This window comes from Stylophora pistillata, chromosome 7 (genome assembly GCF_964205215.1).
Source record: "Stylophora pistillata chromosome 7, jaStyPist1.2, whole genome shotgun sequence".
NCBI classification, from domain to species: Eukaryota; Metazoa; Cnidaria; class Anthozoa; order Scleractinia; family Pocilloporidae; genus Stylophora; species Stylophora pistillata.
In genome coordinates, this window is record NC_142525.1 from 15307389 (window position 1) to 15327858 (window position 20470).

A 20470-nucleotide genomic window follows, 5' to 3' on the forward strand; every position below is an offset into this window, starting at 1 on the left:
AACTGCTTAGGAAAACTTCCTTCGCTTAAATTTCTGATACATTAATTCGGAAAACTACGCCCTTCAAGATGTGGACAAGCCCTTAACTTTGCTGACGATTTACGATGCACCATTTGAGCTGTCAGATTTGGCTATAGTCAAACGACTGTCACCTTACTGCGAAGTGCTACATTACCGCCGTGGTAAACATTCCTCCGCCCCTAATATCTATAACCGTCTACGTCATTATCGTGTGCGTGTGTGCAAGCCCATCCCAAGTTTTCTTCGCTCCGGTAAATTTAAAATCTTTGTCAAGTACAGCAGCCAGATTCCTACCTGCCGTAAATGCAATTGCACCAGTCATTTTGCTAATGTATGCCCGAATAAGATATACTTCAATTGCGATGTTACCGGACACGAAGCGCGGAAGTGCCCATGCCCAACTCTTTGTTATATTTGCAAGCAAGAAGGACACTATGGTGTTAATTGCCAATACTCATGGGTCTCTGCAGCGGTCCATGGCACCGCAACGGATGAATTGGAAGACGTACACATCGACACGTCTGATGACCAACAATCAGTTGATGAAAATCTTCCACTCGCTTCCGCTCTTCCGCCCAGGAAATCCAGTAACGAAAGTCTTATGCTTAAAAATCTTCCATCCACCGACGAAAATTCTACGCCCGAGAATCTTCCATCCATCGACGAAAATCTTCCATCCACCGACGAAAATCTTACGCCCAAAAATCTACCATCCACTGACGGCCCTCCACCTACTGACGAAAACCTTACAATCGACCAATCTACCGATTCTTTGCCTGTCACTTCTGAATTGTCGCCAACACCACCTATCTCCTCTTATTCGCCGATCTTTGACCCTCAAGGCCTTATTACCTCAACTAAACCCGCTAAACCGCCATCTCGCCGTGCAGCTGCCCGTCTCACCGAACCATCTCTCGCCTGTTCCAGAAAACCAACTACACCTACTCTTTTCGCCGAAAAACCTCGCTCTGCGATACCTGTTCCAACCTCAACACCCATCTCTTCTTTAGACACCCCTGAAAACGACATGGAAACCACACACAAGCTGAAACGAAAATCCTCCGACCTCTCTCCGTCTCGCAAAGAAACCTCTACTCCAAGAAAGAAAAAAGGAAAAAATAGAAACTCAAAAAAAAAAAAACCAAAGTAATTCCTTTAATGTTTTTTCTGAAGCGAGTTTTTCATCCTAAACGTCTTTCAAACTATTTACTATCAATGCGAGGAGCATGGGGAATCCCCTCACCCGCAAGTATTTATTTGATTTAATTAAAAAGAAGTCTTTTGATTTTTGTTATGTACAGAGACGTTTATTAGATCTGAGTCTCTGATCAAGGCCGTGTCTCATCGGTGGCCGTGACGTAGTTTTTGGTACCCTGCCATCGGCCGACAAGGCGGAGTGGCAACCCTGATTTCCCCTAGAATTTTAGATGCAGTCATATCTTGGAAGAGAGACTCGCACTGTCGTATCGTCAGTATCCTGATCAGGACCAACGATGTTGATTTGAACTTAGTAAATATTTACGCTCCCACCAATCCATCTGAACGGAAAGTTTTTTTTGACTCTCTCCATGACTTTTTTTATTCCATCCTCGGCGACTATCATTGGCGGGGATTTTAACTGTTATGATAACACTTTAGACAAAGTTGGGGGCAATGTCTCTTTTTATAAAGACTACGAGTCATTGAAAAGTGTTTTCACTCTTACCGATGTATGGCGTAAATTGCATCCTAATCAAAGGCAATTTACGTGGTTCAATTCTACCTCAACAATTGCGAGCAGACTCGATAAATTTCTCATCTCTAAGGATTTTCTCTCCCCTGAGACGAAGTGTGATATATTTCCTTGTTCATTTTCTGATCATGACATTATCTATCTTGTTTTTGACTTTCCTAGTAGCATAAAACGCGGTCCTGGTGTATGGAATTTTAACAACTCCCTTTTAAAAGACATCGATTTCTGTATTGTTATAGAAAATTTAATTGATTATCACCTACGTTTCTAACATGCTTCCGTTTGCATCCAAGATTGGTGGGAGTTTCTAAACAGTCCGTTAAGGAAGAAGCGATCTCCTTTTCCCCTAAGAAACGGAGAGGGTTACATAGAGATGAAGTTTTCTTGACCAATAGATTAATTCGACTTCTCCAATTCTATATCCAATATGGATGGTTGCATGAAAGCTCTCCGTATCGAAAAAACAGAAGTAATTACGATTCACAGTCGTGCCAAATGGTTAGAAGAGGGCAAACGCCTCCGCCGATTTCTTTTTAATTCACAGCGAAGTAAAGCGCAAAGATCGCACATCTCTTCAGTGTACGATTCAGACGGCAATGAGGTCTTCTCTCTAGAGGAATTGCGAAAGCGCGCGTAGATTTTTACTCTCGACTCTTTTCTGAACAGCCGGTAGATGTCGCAATGCAAACCGATCTTTTATATTCCTTGTCTCGTCAACTCACATCCGATCAGGCATCCTCTTGTGAAGGTGACTTGACGCTCTAGGAAATTACCGTCGCTCTGAATCAAATGAACACAAACAAAGCTCCCGGCCCCGATGGTCTTTCGGTCGAATTTTACTCGAAGTTCTGGGACCGCTCGGGTCCATATCTGTGCCAAGTTTTTAATAGATGCTCCCAAGCTGGAGAGATGTGCGAGTCTATGAAAACAAGTAATACTCGAGTCATTTTCAAGAAAGGGGATCAGAAAGATCTAAAAAATTGGAGATCAATTTCCTTATTAAATGTCGATTCTAAGATATGTTCCAAGCCTCTTTCTCTCCGTCTCCAAAGTCTTACAGTTTATCGTTGATCCTGATCAAACCTGTTCTGTGACAGGTCGGAAAATTACGTCAAACCTACACCTATTGCGGGATATTTTAGACTATATTGAGCGTACTAACGAAACTTGCATTTTACTCAGTCTCGATAAAGAAAAAGCCTTCGATCGAGTTAATCGCACCTTTTTAATGATCCTCTTAAACCGTTTAGGTTTTGGTTCATCATTGTATATTTTATGTGTTGAAACTCTCCCCTGTAAAATCCCAAACATTCCGCCATAGAAGGCTTTCTCTTACTCGGCGCACGCGGAATAAGATATAAAGTTGGGGTATATGCTGATGATACGACCTGTATTGTTAAATCTACTCATTCGTTGGCATCTCTCTTTGATACCATTAATATTTATGAACGCGGTTCTGGAACGCGCCTAAATGTCGCTAAAACGGAGGCCATGTGGTTGGGCGCGTGGCGTACACGGAACGATCAACCATATAGCCTCTGGTGGTTGACCAAAATAAAGATCTTAGGAGTTGTTTTCGGCAATGATACTAAAGTGGATCCCTCCGGTTTGCTTTTTAGCTGTTTTGGTTTTTGTTGTGCCTCCCCTTGGCTGGCTAGGGACTATGATTATTGTTTTGGTTTTTTCTGGTGCCTCCCCTTGTCTGGCTAGGGGCTATGATTATCGTTTTGGTTTTTTCCAGTGCCACCCCTTGGCTGGCTAGGGGCTATTATTATCGTTTTGGTCTGCTATTATTATTGTGAGTGCGTTCTTTCTTGGAGTGAGTGTGTAATTTTTAGGTGAGGTGGGGTTCGATTCCCCAACGAGTTTGGCGTCTGGTGACCCTCGTTTCTGGTGGACCCCATCCCTAAGGCATTGCACGCCTGCCATGGGTTGGGCTTAGACATGTAGGTCGGCGGGCACTGCACCTCCCTTCATCGGGGGCCCGGTCGTCCACCTTAAACATAAAAAAAAACTGAAGTGGATAATTGGCAACCAAAACTTGAGAAGTTGGAAAATCAATCTCTGCAAATCTCGTTCTCTCTCGCTCGTTGGCAAAATGTCTTTTGGTCAATGTCTTAGGAATAAGTGAACTACTGTATCTGTCTTCGGTTCTGTACGTCCCTCGATGGGTTATTTGTAAAGTAAATTCGCTAATTTGGCCTTTCTTTGAGGCTCTCGTATTGAGACAGAAGTCGAATGACCTGCCACCAGCCTTTTAACAAAGGTGGCCTTGGAATTTCCAATTTCCAATTTCCAAATCAAAGGGGACTCCTTAAAGCTAGCCTCTCTAGTGTCTAATCTCTCTATTTCCGAATCAAAGTCCTTTTACCTAACCAAATGCTTGCTAGGATTTAGGCTTGCTTCTTTTCGGCCGGAGTGGCATTCTCTTCGCGACAATTCCACTCCGAATTCGCACGACTCCACACCATATTACGAGAAATGTTTTTCGGCGCTACCACTCTTCGCGAGATTGTGTCCCACAAAGAGTGGCTAGACTTTGATTTTACCTCTAATAAATGCTATCAGGTCCTGTTAAGAGAGAATTCTGCTTCCCCGATTCTTCACCGTTTTTGGTCCCCCTTTCTTCCTATCGATTTCAAACTTGACAATCTCTCGAAATTGGTTCGAGATGACTTTTCTGAGAACTACAAGAATGATGTGTTGTGGTCAATTGTCCTTCGGACCATTAAAGTCCGCGATTCCCTAAAACATTGAGGCTACATTGATTCTGATAAATGTGCCCACTGCTCTCGAAAAGAAACAATTGATCACTGTTTTCTTAATTTTTCCCGTGCTCAAAAAGTGTGGTCGTATTTTTCTCCTGTGATCTCCTCTCTCCTTGGTAATTTCTTCTCCTCTTATACTTCTGTTTTCTTCTTTCAGTGGGCTTCAGCCAGCCCAAAATAATGCACGACTGGCCCGTTTTCTTATCAGAACGATCTTGTATGGCATTTGGAAGTTTCGTAATAATGCTACTTTTCGCAATGGAAAGGAAAATCATGAGGGTATAATCCGTTATATCCTCAATGATATCAAGAGAGAATTCTCTGTGACCACTTTCGTCTCTGTTTATCTGACTTTAAAAATTTGTGGGAAGCTCCAGCACTGTGTCAAGCAGTCAATACTACTATTTAAATTCTCGTGTAAATAATTAATAGTTGATTTAGTAACTATATTAATAAATAGATTAATTGTTTCATAGTAGTTCCTTTTAGGTTTCTTTAAATTATCCCCAGTTATATAATGCCTTAGTTAGATCAATTTATATGAATTACATTTACTTGTAGCTTATAACTATCTTAGGAGTATTAATATAAGACTATCTTTAGTTATATCATTATCTTAGCAATTTACGCCTTTTTTATTAGTTCAACTTAGAATTATCTTTACTTGTAGCTAAGAATTATCCTAGCTCAAATTACCACTCCCTTTAGATATATAAACTCTATCTTCGGACTTTGTACTTTGTATTTATTTAGGGCCAAGCTCATGTGCTGTCTGCACTTTTATTCTGTAATTAGTGATTTATTGAAAATAACTCCTTTTCAAAAATTAAAAAAACTGTTTGCAGTTAGTTACCTATGCAGACAGTACTGTTTCGGCCTTCTGGGCCTCATCAGTGCAGTTTTTTTTTTGTTTTTCAGGCGCCCCCGGCCACGGACCCTTTAGTGCAATGGTCAGTGCTGCAACGGCCGGACGACATATATACTTAACGGAACCGGAGTGCAATGGTTCCGCCGAGTAACGCCTGAAGGAGGGTACACCAGTACGCCAAAATCGCCTAACGGGGCACCTGAACAGTCGGGGTGTGCAAGGACTGCTGTTGGGTAACGAGTCCCATAATGCAGAGAACTACATGCTATGAGACCCTAACCTGCTAGGATGGAGGAGAACCAATATGGTCACCCCAAACGATCCAACCTTTGTGGTATCGTCTAAGCCATGCCAGAGTGCTCAAACTAGAGTACACTAGCGAGCATGCGCAATTGCAGAGCAATGACTCATCCTAGTTAGAGTGCTCAATTTGGACATGAAAGCAAAGCTTTGTATGCCAAAGAGCTATATATATATATATATATATAAAGTGTGACTTGATTTTCGTAGAACAGTGCTCAATACATAGAAGTAGAGCGAAGTATATATTGTGGGAGGAAAAAGACAAGTAAACTACAAGTTCATCCCTACAAGCCTGTTTCGTGGTCGCCCACTCATCAGGGGATTTAATGAGAATAAACTTTACCATTGCTTATATACAATATAATATGCATGATCTAACTAGTCTAATTTATGCAGCGCGAAATTGACAGTTTAGTTGTTGCGTAGGAGGGCTTTGATTCTGTGGCGGCATGAAGACACGAGTTCATTACGTTTGTTTAGTGTTGATAGCTCGGGCCGGCAGATGATTAGGAATTTTTCTTTGAGGCAGAGGTTACATCTTTTAGTTGAGCTGTTATACGGTGAGTGCGATGAGAGAATGCGCCAGGAAATAAAGTGATCGATGTTGTTGTCTTTGAGGGTCCAGATGTGCTTGCTGAGTTCGGTAGAGTTTCTGTGTTTAGCGTGGCGGAATGATGCGGTGTGGTTTCTGTATCTTGTTTTGAAGTCATTCTCTGTGAGTCCGATGTACGTTTCTGTCGTGTTGTTGTCTTTGCGTGTAACGGAGGCTTGGTAGATTACTGATGGTTGCAGGCAGTTTCCGTCGAGCGGGCATGTGTTCTTTTGTCGGCAGTTGCATGTCTTGTTGTTATCAATGGTAGTGGCGGTGGCGGCGGTGTCATCAGACTGTCTAGATGCTGTTAGGATGCGTTTGTTATGGTTGTCGATTATCTGTTTCGTGTTGTTCATGCAGCTGTAACTGATTTTGATGGTGTTTCGGTTAAAGATTTTTCTGAGCTTGTGATCTTTGGGAAAGTGCTTGTCTACTATATATATATATATATAAATGTGAGGGTAGAGCCTACCTTGGCATAAAGTGCTCAATGCTGTGTTTGCAGAGCTGGGTATGCATTAGTTGAAGAATCAAAGAGGACGCATCGATTCTCTGTTACTCTGAGTTTCGCGCCGAAGCGCTCGTCAGACAAAATTTTAGTCAATAAAGAACATACCTCTTTATATATATAGTAGTTAATTAATTCGCTGGTGCGATGAAATAAATAAATAAATATTCTCTGGGGCTATTGTTGGCAGCTTGTGAAATTTGTGAAATTTGATAAGTAAAATTTATTGTCGTGGCAGCATTTAGAAATAAGTTCTGTTCTTTTGTTTAATAAAGACAGCTTCTTAGCTCTAATTAGATAAAGTTTGTCTGTGAGGCACAAGTGGCACCGCTTGCTTTTGTTGTTGTAGGCCGGGGCGATCGCTAAAATACTCCAGTTAATTGTGAAGTTGGTGTTGCTGTCTTTGAGTGTCCAGATATAATTTGATAGTTTCGTGCTGCTTGAATAGTTTCTGTTTCGAAAAGAAATAATTTGGTTTAATCCGCCCTACATCATGAACGTGCAAACAAACATCGGCAGAGAATTTCTAAACCTCGTCAGCAAGCATTTTCCAAAACATCACCGGTACAACAAGATTTTCAATAAAATTCTGTCTGACGAGCGCTTCGGCGCGAAACTCAGAGTAACAGAGAATCGATGCGTCCTCTTTGATTCTTCAACTAAAGTATATATATATATATATATATATTTAACAATTATTCCACGAGCGCGCGTTGGATATGAGCTGATAGATAGCCAACGAGGCGCTACGCGCCTCGTTGGCTATAATCATCTCATATCCAACAAGCGAGAGTGGAATAATTGTTTTATTAAAAAAACGCCCCCAAGATATTAGACAAATCTTCTCGACTTTATTTTGTGAGAAGAAACCGGATTTAACAATGTACAGAAATTAGATTATGGTATGTTGGCTCATATACCATAATGGCTGAGCCAATAAAAAGTCTTGAATTGCATTATCCAATGATCGAGTTTTTAATAAATTTAATAAATTTTCAATAAAATTCTGTCTGACGAGCGCTTCGGCGCGAAACTCAGAGTAACAGAGAATCTAACTGCAGACAGTACTTTTTTTTTTTTTTTTAAAAATATAAAAGCCTGGAGACCAGGCAGTTTTATTTCGTCAATGATATCTATTTACAATTCTAATTGATTAAAGTATTCGAATTAAATTATGAGTTACTTAGGTAATTACAGGTCTCAATTAACTAATGATATTTTCTCTTACAGGCGGCACGAACAGCGCACGGGCTATAACAGCCCGGAGTAAGCGCCCACCTGTAAGAGCTAACAAAGTTCTATTTACAAGTTTTCTATTTATAAAGTTCTATTTACTATTTACAAAGAGTTTTGTCCCGACCATGTGGGGCGCAAACAAAGGTTCAGGGGGGAGCAAGAGAGGGAAAGAAGACAGGTTTACCAGCATCGGCCGAACAAAATGCGTTTTTAAAAGACCAAAAATTCCTTAAGGTATCAGTGTCGCTGCTAAGAATTCTGAGTTGGACATCTTTTTTAATTAAGTCGATAATCGCGTTGGAGCTCAAAAGAGAACCTTCGAAGGTAGCTTTATTTCTGGCAAGCCAACACCAATATATGATGGTTGCCTTGAGAAAGTTAGATAAGGATATACTGGTGGTAGATTGGTCTAGGGAAAAGGGGTAATAGATAGAGGTAGGGGAGATAGAGAAGGGGGAGTCGAGTAGAACACGAAAAAGGGGAGAGAAATAGTCCCAGACTTTCACAACTCTGGGACATCCCAAGAAACAGTGTTCAATAGTTTCTGTTTTACCGCAGATCGCGCATTTGTCATTATTGATGTATCCCCAAGACTTTAGGAGATATCTTACGCGGATCACTCTATGGATCAATAGCCAAATTAGATCGTTCTTCTTGTTCTCAATTAGCTTTAGGCGAGACTTGCGCCACACCCAGGCCCAACGATTGATGGGGCGGTCCATAGCAGACGCCCAAAAACCGGAGCACCGGGGTGCAACGCAGACGGGGTCAAGCAACAAAAGATATAAATTCTTACTGGTGAGTAAATCAGGTAAGGCACCAGTTTTCTGATGCAAGGTACGGAAATTATCTAAACAAAGCCGGTAGTAATTGGAAGGAAGGAAGGAAGAGGGGCCAGAATTTGTGGGAAAAGAAAAACGGGGATCTAGAATAGTTAACTTATGTCCTAAAAAATATCGAGCTAGGTAATGCCATTTGGATGTGCCAAAGTCATCTCTTAAACTGGAAAAAACAGAAAGGCGCAGGCTAGCGCACTTAGCTTTAAAATTAACGACGTTGAGGCCCCCAGAGGATGGGGGCGCACAACAGCGATCGCGACTTACATTTTCCATTTTCCCTTTCCAGATAAAAGGCCAAATGATCGACTTAAAGCTATCGTGCACCCAACGGGGTGGGGGGATGACTTTAGCAACGTGCCATAAACGGCTTGCGCCTAAAGTGTTTACAATTAAGGTTCTACCGATAAAAGACAGGTCTCTTTGTTTCCAAAGATTTAGAACCGAACTTAGTTTGTCTAATTTGGCCCGCCAATTGTCGTCGTCGACATTGACGAGGCCGTTTGAGAAGTAAACACCAAGCACTCTCATTTTAGTGACCCATTTGAGGCCATAGGGAGATTCAATTCTAGTTCGCCATTTTCCTAACCACATTGCTTCAGATTTGGACGTGTTCAGTTTAGCGCCAGATCCTTGTTCAAATTTTGATACGACTCGGAGAAGTGAAGAAAGAGACCTTTCGGATTTTAAGATGCAAGTAGCATCGTCAGCGTACTGGGATATTTTATATTGAAGGCCCCCTGCTCCGGGGAGCAGGAAACCTTCAATATCTTTACAATTACGGATTTGCGTTGATAATACCTCTGAAACTAGCACATAAAGGAGAGGAGATAATGGGCATCCCTGTCTCACCCCTCTTCTTAAGTGGACAGGGGGGGACAGGGAGCCATTAACAATGATTCTAGAGAAGGCTTTAGAATAAAATAGTTCGACCCACCCACAAAAGGAGGGGCCGAAACCAAATTTACGCAATACTCTCATCATGAATTCGTGGTCAACTCGGTCAAAAGCTTTTTCTTGATCTAAGGAAATGAGAATACCTGGTTCATTAGTTTTGTCAATCATGTCAAGGGCATCACGAAGTAAGGCCAAATTTGAGAAGATAGTGCGGCCGACCACGCCGCACGTTTGGTCTGAATGCACGATGGAGTTCATGACTTTTTTCAATCGTTCAGTGATGATTTTAGATGCTAACTTGTAGTCAGTGTTTAACAAGGAAATTGGGCGCCAATTTTTTGCGAGGCGTCGATCATCTTTTTTGTGGATGAGTCGTAGGAGGCCCTCGTACTGGCTATCCGCGAGGGAGCCAGCAAGAAAGGCCTCGTTCAAAACAGAAAGGAGAGATTCGCTCAAATCGTTCCAAAAACACGAGTAAAATTCTGTTGGGAGACCATCAGAACCGGGTGACTTGCCGGTCTGAAGGCCCTCCAATGCAGTAAGTAATTCTTTATTAGAAAAAGGGCCTTCACATAGATTGCGCTCATAATCAGTCAGTGAAAATTCGAGGTCGTCAATTATTTCAGTTTGAATTCGCATATCAAGAGGATCTTTGGTGAATAAATTCTTGTAGAAATTGGTTAAAATTCTTTCAAGATCATTTTGAGAATTCCTGAGAACACCGTTCTCGTCAAAAAAAGATTCAAAACTATTCATGTCAGCTCGTTTTTTCTCCAGACGGAAGAAATAGCGTGTTGGTTTCTCGCCTTCTTCGAACCATTGTGCTCGGGAGCGGACTTTAGCTCCTTCGGCTTCTTTCGAGATTAGAGAGGACAATTGGCTTTCCAAATCGCTAATTACACCTGGGTTATTCAAGCGATTAGAATGTAAAGCGTTTTTAGCATGGGTTAATTGCTTAGTAATTAGGATTCTTTTGGCATTTGCTGTTCTCTGTTTACGGATACAGTATGAAATACTTGTTTTGCGGATTTCAATTTTTAGAGCATCCCACCACTCGCGAAGGGAGGCGAATTCGGGGATTTTAAGCTTAAAGTTGTTAATCGATTTTGACATAATGTTTTTAAATTCTACATCTGAGAGTAAAGAGCTGTTGAACTTCCAAATTCCAGGACCGTGATTAGAAGGGTTAGTCGTTAGTTCAATTTTTACAAAGTCATGATCGGATAGGTCGTATACGCATGGAAGAATATTACATTCCGTTACTAGGGTTAAGCCTTTAGCGACGAGAAAGCGGTCAATTCTAGATGCCTGGGTATGGTCTTTGTTAGACCAGGTGAAAGTTACTTTGCGCGGGTTGTTTTTGCGCCAAATGTCTGTAAGTGAGAAGTCAGCACAAAGGGATCGGAGAAGTTTTTGATCAGACAATAGGATGGCGGAACAATTTAATTTATCTAGGACATTGTCTACACAATTAAAGTCTCCCCCGATCACTAGATCCCCTTGGGGGAGAAAGTAATTGTGCAGACAAGAGAAAAAACTTTTACGATCCGAAATAGTATTGGGAGAGTAAATGTTTACTAAATTTAGTTTAGAATTATAGTAGTCAATGAGTAAGCTCAATATTCTTCCTTCGGAATCGGTCAAAAAACGGATAATTCTGCCTGGGAAGTTTAGAGAAAAGAGGATGGCAACACCGGCAGACCTGCCAGTCCCAAAGGACCACAGACATTTGCCGCGCCAGAGTGTTTCGAATTCCTCCGCTTGTTTTTTACATGAGACATGTGTCTCTTGTAAAAAGAATATGTCACACTTTGAATAATTTAATTCTTGAATAATTTTCCTACTTTTTCTAGAAGACCCGAGTCCTCGCACATTTAGAGAAATTATTTTAAGCTTACTCATCGAGTTTGGTTAGTAAATAGATAAGCAAATTAATAGATAAATTAATGTCTGTACCGCCTTCTCCTGACTCTTTCCCATCCGTCGTCGCTATCAGTATCTGAATAATCGCGGCGAGAAGATCTGTCTCGGTCATCGCGCTTGCGATAGCGCTCACGGTCGCCTCTTCTCTCTTCCCGCTCATCTCTTCGATCATTCTTTCGGTCACCTCGCCGTTCGTTCCCTCGCTCATCCCGCCGTTCATCCCCTCGCTCGTCTCGCCGTTCATCTCTTCGCTCATCCCGCCGTTCATCCCTTCGCTCGTCTTTTCTTTCTGAGTCCTTTTGTCGCTCGTCGCGTCCCTCAGGGGGCTGTTTCCTTTCTTCCTTCGTTTGCTTCTTTCGCTCTTCGTCCTGTTTACGTTTGTCTTCCTTTTCGCGTTTTTCCTTCATGCGTTTCAGTCGTTCATCCCGCTCCATTTTCTTCTGTTCCTCCGTTTTCTCTACCTTCGCACCGGCATCAATATTTGCGCTGAAGAGAACGAACGGGCAGCTGTCAATGAGATGTTCGTCTGACAAACAAACTGAACATTTGGCCCCTTCCTCGCAATCTTCGGAACGGTGGCCAGGGCGCTCACAGTTAAAGCAACGAACTGTTGAGCATTCCCTGGCCAAATGGCTCTCATCACCGCAGTTTCTACACGATTTAGGCTGGTTCGGGTACCAGATACGTATCGTCTCACCGGCCACGCGGATAGTATTTGGGATCTTGTGGGCGATATTCATTCTGGCCGTTCGCACTCCGTTTTCGATATGTTGCGCGATTAGATCACGGCGGAAGCTGAGGACACGGCCATAGTGGCTAAGGCGGCCAATTAAGGCCGTATCCGGCAGCTCCGCTGGCGCCTCATATATTTTCACAATTGCAAGACGGTTCTCGCAGTCGCCAAGAAAGGTTTTCAGCCCCTCGATCTCAACGTATGGGGTTTCAAGAGCAGCCTCCTTCGCCGCTCGCGATACAAAAGAGACTACCCAGGACTTGTTCGAACTTTTCTTCTGGATTGTGGCGATTGAATCAATGTCAATACCAGCGGCATCAAAGCTCTCCAAAATAGTCTGGGAGGTAACCAAGGTATCCACGGAAAAATACACTGACCGGTCTTTGATGATCTTGGTTTGCCCTGAGCCCATAAATGGTACGCCTCTAAAACGCACACCACTGTTTTCAAGGAGTTTTAAGGCCTCCGGGACATCAAGCTCGGACGCTGTTGTCCAGGTTCCGTCGGTGGTACTGGTGAACTGCTCATTAAATTGGCTCTCCTGGCTGTCCATTATCAAAACTGAAAGAAAAAAGAGAATACTGATTTTCATAGGCTAAAAGGCCGAGAAGCTTTTTACTGTTTCGGCCTTCTGGGCCTCATCAGTGCAGTGCTAATGCTAGGATGGAGGAGAACCAATATGGTCACCCCAAACGATCCAACCTTTGTGGTATCGTCTAAGTCATGCCAGAGTGCTCAAACTAGAGTACACTAGCGAGCATGCGCAATTGCAGAGCAATGACTCATCCTAGTTAGAGTGCTCAATTTGGACATGAAAGCAAAGCTTTGTATGCCAAAGAGCTATATATATTACTATATATATATATATATGTAGTAAGTCTGGGTTTCGATTTTTCCGTAGAACAATACATAAAGGTAGAGCGCAATATTTTTATGTTCAGTAGAAAAAATTACGACGACTACGTTTTTATCCCTACAAGCCTGTTTCGTGATTGCTCACTCATTAAGAGATTTTATTGACAAGAATATTCGTTACCATCTTTTATATGCTTTACAAATTGCTTAAGAGGCGTGGCGGTGAATTAAGTGCTTTCTTCGGTTCTTGCGCAGTAATACTTTGTTTCTCTGGCGGCATGAGGACACAAGTTCGTTACGTTTATTGAGTTATGATAATTCAAGTTGCCCCGATTTATGTTTCAGAAGTTTTGTTGTCCTCACGTGTGACGCTGGCTTGGTAGATTACTGATGTTTGGAGGCAGTTTCTGTTAAGTGGGCAAATTTTTTTTTGTCGGCAGTTGCAAGTTTTGTTGTCTTTTGCGTTGGTGCTATCTGCGGTGTCGTCGGTGTGTTGGGGTGAATTTAAAACGCGTCTATTGTGAATTTAAGACGTGTTTCTTGTGAACAACCACGAAAAAAGAAACATCTAGATCACCCTACAACAGCGCAAGTAAAATATGCAACCTCTACATAAAAGAAAAACTACTTATCATCTGCCGACTTAATTATCATCACCCAATAAACGTAATGAACTTGTGTCCTCATGTTATACGGAAAAATCGAAACGCAGACTTCCGCGCGAAGCTCACTAGTTACTAGTTTGAGCACTCTACCATGGCTTAGATGATACCACAAATGTGGAATCATTTGGGGTGGCTTTATGGCTTCACCTCCACTCTAGAATCAGCACTGCACTAATGAGGCCTAAAAGGCCGAAACAATACTGTCTGCAGTTATATCTACATATATATATATATATATATATTTAGTACAATTTTAGAGTTGAGCAAAGAGTTTCCAGCAATCTGATTGGTCAAGCGGTTTTTTATGTGACGCTATATAAACCGCTCCACCCGGTTCATATAACATGTTAAAATAAAATGTTAATAAATGTTACTAAAATGTTATGATTTTAAAAAATTACTCTGTTGTTCAGCTCTGAAATTATACTAACGCAATTATTCGCCTCACGTTCGGTGAATATTTTCGAATAAAAGTAGATGGAATAAAAGCGACAATTTTTTATGTGGAGAATTTTTTATTGTGTGCGTTTCTGTGTTTCTTTGTTTTTGTGTCCCTGACCTAAACATTTAAACATATATATATATACATATATATATATATAAAGTGTGACTTGATTTTCGTAGAACAGTGCTCAATGCATAGAAGTAGAGCGAAGTATCTATTGTGGGAGGAAAAAGACAAGTAAACTACAAGTTCATCCCTACAAGCCTGTTTCGTGGTCGCCCACTCATCAGGGGATTAAATCAAATCTTTGGCATACAAAGCTTTGCTTTCATGTCCAAATTGAGCACTCTAACTAGGATGAGTCATTGCTCTGCAATTGCGCATGCTCGCTAGTGTACTCTAGTTTGAGCACTCTGGCATGGCTTAGACGATACCACAAAGGTTGGATCGTTTGGGGTGACCATATTGGTTCTCCTCCATCCTAGCATTAGCACTGCACTGATGAGGCCCAGAAGGCCGAAACAGTACTGTCTGCAGTTAGTTATATATATACATATATATATATATATATACATACATATATATATATATACATATATATACATATATATACACATATATACATACATATATATATACATATATACATATATATATATATATATATATATATAAACATATATATATATATATATATATATATTCGTTAATGGAACTCTCATATTAACATATTTAGTATTCTTATCTCTTAGTTTTTTGGGTTTGTTTCTTGTATTTTGTCCTTTACTTTCTTTGTAATTTGGTTTTTTATCTTTTCATTAGCACCAGTTCATTAGTCGTTATCTGTAATTACGTAATCATTAGCACTTCGATACTATTAACTGCTCTTTTTTTCATTTCAAAAGTTGTAAATAACTGAAGAAGGTCCCTGACCGAAACGTTTTTTATTAAAATTTTTTGTATTTTTTATGTCAGAAGTTGACCATCCTCGCAATTTTTTAAACTTTATATATATATATAAATATACATTCTCATTAAATCCCCTGATGAGTGGGCGACCACGAAACAGGCTTGTAGGGATGAACTTGTAGTTTACTTGTCTTTTTCCTCCCACAATATATACTTCGCTCTACTTCTATGTATTGAGCACTGTTCTACGAAAATCAAGTCACACTTTATATATATATATATATATATATATATACATATATGTATACATCTCTGATTGTAACCGTCATTTCTGACAGCCGCCTGATGATTGCTTCGCATGAAGCATCAAACTCAGAGTAGCGAATAAATGACCGAATAATCAACTCTTGGATTATAATTCATTGCTCTAGTTCAGCTATTAAGTCGATGAGGATTTCAACTCATTCCTAGATTATATATATATATAGATTATATATATATATATATATATAGATTATATATATATATATATATATAGATTATATATATATATATATAGATTATATATATATATATATATATATATATATATAATAAAACGAGGCTCACTAGTTTCTAGTTTGAGCACTATGATGGTACCACAAATGTGAAATCATTTGGGGTGGCTTTATAGTTTCACCCCCATCTTAGAATCAGCACTGCGCTAATGAGACTCAGAAGGCGAAACAGTACTGTCTGCAGTCTGTGTGTGTGTGTATATATATATATATATATATATATATATACATATATATATACACACACACATTCATTCGTTCATCCATTTCAACTTACGTATTCATTTATTCACTTGTTCAATCAATCAATTCATTTATATTTCTGCTTATTGGTTGTTTCCAATTCCTCTTTTTATTGACATTCGGCGGAGTGAATAAAGATCTCACCACATTTGGGAATTTGGCTGCAACAAATAAACGTCTGCTACAGTTCTCATTTATGGTCGCTGTTAAAGAAACTTCTCTCTTTCCTGAAACTTAAAAGAGCAGCAGATGTAAGGATCTTTCTTAATGATAACAGAAAACACAAATGTGGAAAAAGTTGCAGCGAGAGAGACTGCTGATAAAATACTCTGATAACGAAAATGAATAAGTTATACAAATAGCCGCCCTCATCATCTCGTTCTTTGGTCTGGCGAAGGTTTTACAACCTAAACTTCGAATACACTTTCGCGGAATTTTTCAACAGGTAACTACGCACTGGATGTCAATGAGGCAAATCCAAAATAAATGTTACTCTTGCCACACGGGTCTGCATAATCTATGAAACACGTTAGCATTATAATTGTGTAGACCTTTCACTGGAGAAGAAGAGAACAACGAGGTCAGAGGAGGGCGAATTTAAAAACAATAACTTTGAGTTATGGCTCGAGAAAAAAGAAGGCTTCGATCGACGATAAAGCGAAAGTTTGTGATTTTGGATATCGATTACGTCTCAGAAAAGGGTTTCTCAATAAGCTTGACGACAATAGGACAGCAGAGCATGTTTTTTCAAACGAAACGGCACTGGTCGGACACCTTAAAAATGACCTTTCTGCTCGATTGACAATGGCGCTAAAAATTTACTGTTGATGAAGTCGCAGAGAGCTATTTGTCTCGTGCAACGATAGCACGAAAGAGCGTGATTTCTAGAGAGACGCGAAACGGGTTGAATGGAAGGAAGAGAGAGAGAGGGCCAATCATATGACTCAAAAGCGCGAAAATTTATGATTTTGAATGTTAATGAAGACGAAGTGAGAGTGTTATTTTAGCTTTCCTGTTGTCAAATGTGCGGGTACAGAAAGCCATCAGCATACTGAAATCTGATATCGAGTTTTCATGAACTTTACGGGTGAATAATCCTCTCGGTTGCTTCCTTTTTTCAGTCTTTTCAGGTATTTGACTTATTCTGCAAAATGCCGGAGAAGTGCACCACGCAACGTATGAAGGAATTGCGTCCTTCGCCAAGAGCCGGCACAATGAATCGTGTACCGTACATTCTTCGCCGATAACAGGCGGAAAATATGAAACTGAAATGCCGCGAAACGAATATACTGACGCTGACATTTCATAGGGTCCGGTGTTTGATCAAGATCATACGGTATAGCGAAGAATGTTGTCTCTCTCGTCTCAATTTGCTTCTGACTGTAAGCTGTAAATTTATAGGCTGATGAAGCCCCTGCCCAATTTAAATATGGGAAAGTATTTTGACCCAATGGGTATATTTTTAGAAGTGGTGTTTTTATATTATGCGTTAACAGTTTACCAACTGCCTTGATTCAATGCACTCCTGTTTACGCGAAAAAATGTAATATTCCATAATATGTTAATCAACTAGCCAGTGATATGTTCCTTTTTGATCTATGCTTTGAGGGAAAAAAGCCCAGGTACACACGCGCACACACACACACGCACACGCACACGCACACACACACACACATACACACACACACACACACACACAAACACACACACACACAAACAAACACACAAACAAACACACATACATACACAGGCTATAAAAACTCTACGTTGGTGACAAGGAAGCAACCAAAACTTAAGCAAAAGAAAGCACTGCAATCGTTCGCAAGAAAATATCAAATGAATTTGAACATACTTCGTACTGCCTTGACTTGCGGAATGTTTCTTTCATCTGGTATTAGGCTTTCACCAACATCATTAGTCGCAGTTACAGCAAATTGATACACTTTTCCTCTTTCCAGCTTTACTTTAAAATCTCTGACCTTAACATCCGAGATTTCCTTTATTATTGTCCACTCTCCTGGTCTCTCATCAGCCTTTGTTCTCTGATAAACAGTGTATTGCGTTATTTTCTTTCCATTGTCTTGTGGCTCATTCCACCTCAGAGTAATTGTATCTTCTGTTGCTTTACTGGGTAGGTCATATATTTCCACTGTTTCCGGGATCCCTTAAAATAGCACGAACATATTACCGTTGGTTTTCTTTTATAATCAATCAACTGCTTGTTAATCAACTACTTGTTGCAAAACCTACAAAAGCCATTGACTTGTCGATTGGGTCAAGTTAGAATTAGTACGTCAAGGACCCGGCGTTCATTAAAACATGGAAACGTTTTACATATCAGTATTTCAACAAGCTGGTTTTGGATATGATATTAATCTCACTTACAACTAGCCCTAAATAACAACAAAAGGATGACAACTTAGAAGTTTACCTATGGCTTTAACTCTCTTGATCTTTAATGCATCTTGTTTCAAGCCCTCACCCAAGACGTTGGTTGCAGTAATGGCAAATTCATACACCTCTCCTTTCTTCAGCTTAACTTCTAATTGTCTGTCTTTCACATTTGTGATATTCCCTATTTCTTTCCAGTCTCCCACCTTCCCATCAGTCACCGTCCTTTGGTACGCAGTGTACAGGGCGATAACTTTTCCATTACTTCCTGGCTCCTCCCATTTCAGGGTAATTGTATTGTCCTTTGTTTCAGTGGGTAGCTCGTCTATTTTCACTACCTCTGGAGGCCCTGGATCAATCACGACAAGGAGGAAAGTCAGAGTTTTGCTATAATTATTTACTCATTTACTGCAAATCCTGATATAATCATTGTCAGAGACAAACGATGATCTGCAGCTTGTGCAGTTAATGTTGCTTTAATTTAAGGAAGACCCGACCTTCTCTGGATATGCAAAGTATCAAGTCGCGTTATCACTGGTATGTTACATTAACATATATTCGCGGTGTCATACAAGGATTTCCAGCCCTGAATAATTCGCACCGCTCCCTGACAGTGACGTTCAAAATGACCTGGAATTGGGAAAAAACCAAAACAGAAAAAGAAAAACCCGACAGTCAAGTACTTGGATTTGGTAATGGCATTTCTCGCAGCTGAGAAAGAAGATCGACAACTGGAAGATTCACCACAGGACGATATTGGCTGTATTCCCAAAAAGTAAATAACTCAGAATTTTTTAATTAAAAGTTTCGTCCGTTGTTTGTTTTTGTACTTATTCAACGCATTCTCTCATTATTTAGCCTTATCATCGACGCATTTTACGACTTTTTTTCGCTGATTGTAGATCCTTTTTTTCATTCCTAAATAAAGTATTCTCTTCTTCTCCGTAATGGCTTATTGCTTTTGTACAATAATACATGCTTGCTTGTAGATATGGAATTTCACATCTCGTGTTCAACTCGACATCTCACTCGTTTGTTGCGCTCACTTATGGGCTGTCGAGGTGAACATACAAAGAGAAATTCCAAAACTACACAAGCCCATGTATTATTATCATTTTGTGACACAGGAGTCCGTAAAGTAAAAGCAGCCTCGGAAGACAAACAAAATAAGCGACGAGGAGAATTAGGTAATTCAAATATACACCCCATTAACTATGTCTACTAATATGATATGCTGAATTCTACTCGCATTTTGTTTGGTTCTCGCGTATGTTCTACTGAGGGGCTGGTGTATGGATGACGTCGTCGTTAGTCAATTTATTTGTCCCTTCATTACACAAAACAACGCAATTCATGTTCAACTTTTCTGTACCATCCAAAGAGCTGTCATTTTTTCCGTGATCTAGCAATGCTCAGACGCATTCCAAAATGGAATGTGTGTCTTTTAAATTGATGCGGAAAGCATTGAAAAATATTCTGTATTTTTTCTGGGCCTTGCTAAAGATAGACTGAAAGTGTTAAGTAAGCGAAATCTTTGACTCACAAACCTATAGCCACGTTTAAGGTAAGGGATGCCGCGTTAGGTAAATTACAAAATGTTCTAGAGGTTCAGTCAAAATATGAGGACATTGAATAGTAGCCTTCCAGTTGGTATAAAGATTCAATTATAAAAACGTTCACGCTGACTTTAAGTCTCTCAGTTATACCAGCTACGATGAGAAGAATTTGAACCCAAAGGAATAAGCTGTAGCACAGATAAATCAGATTCGACGCTATATCTGAGTGGAATTAGAAAATAATATGAGACGAATAAAATCTGAGATAGCCATTCATACCTCTTTTAGGAATAGAAAGTATACATATTACTTACAATAAAGGGCGACACTCTTGTATCATTCATAATAACAGGTTTCTCAGTTAGAAACAAAATAAAGGGTTGAAGTCCTCAGTTGCGCTCAAATGAAAACTATGTATTGTGGAATAGGAAC

At 40.2% G+C, this 20470-nt stretch overlaps 1 protein-coding gene and 1 pseudogene across 3 annotated transcripts in view; both read right to left on the minus strand.

The window, feature by feature from the left end:
• Positions 1-20470, minus strand: part of LOC111332589 (uncharacterized) — a 279730-nt gene that overhangs the window by 114301 nt on the left and 144959 nt on the right. The window lies entirely within an intron of this gene.
• The window catches only part of LOC111343246 (neural cell adhesion molecule 1-like), a 29597-nt pseudogene continuing 25269 nt past the window's right edge, over positions 16143-20470 (minus strand). The window contains exons 7-9 of the transcript XR_015989601.1: positions 18689-18831; positions 17944-18115; positions 16143-16324 (exon numbers count right to left, since the gene is read on the minus strand). The product of XR_015989601.1 is annotated as a neural cell adhesion molecule 1-like (transcript). The remainder of the gene's footprint in view (positions 16325-17943; positions 18116-18688; positions 18832-20470) is intronic.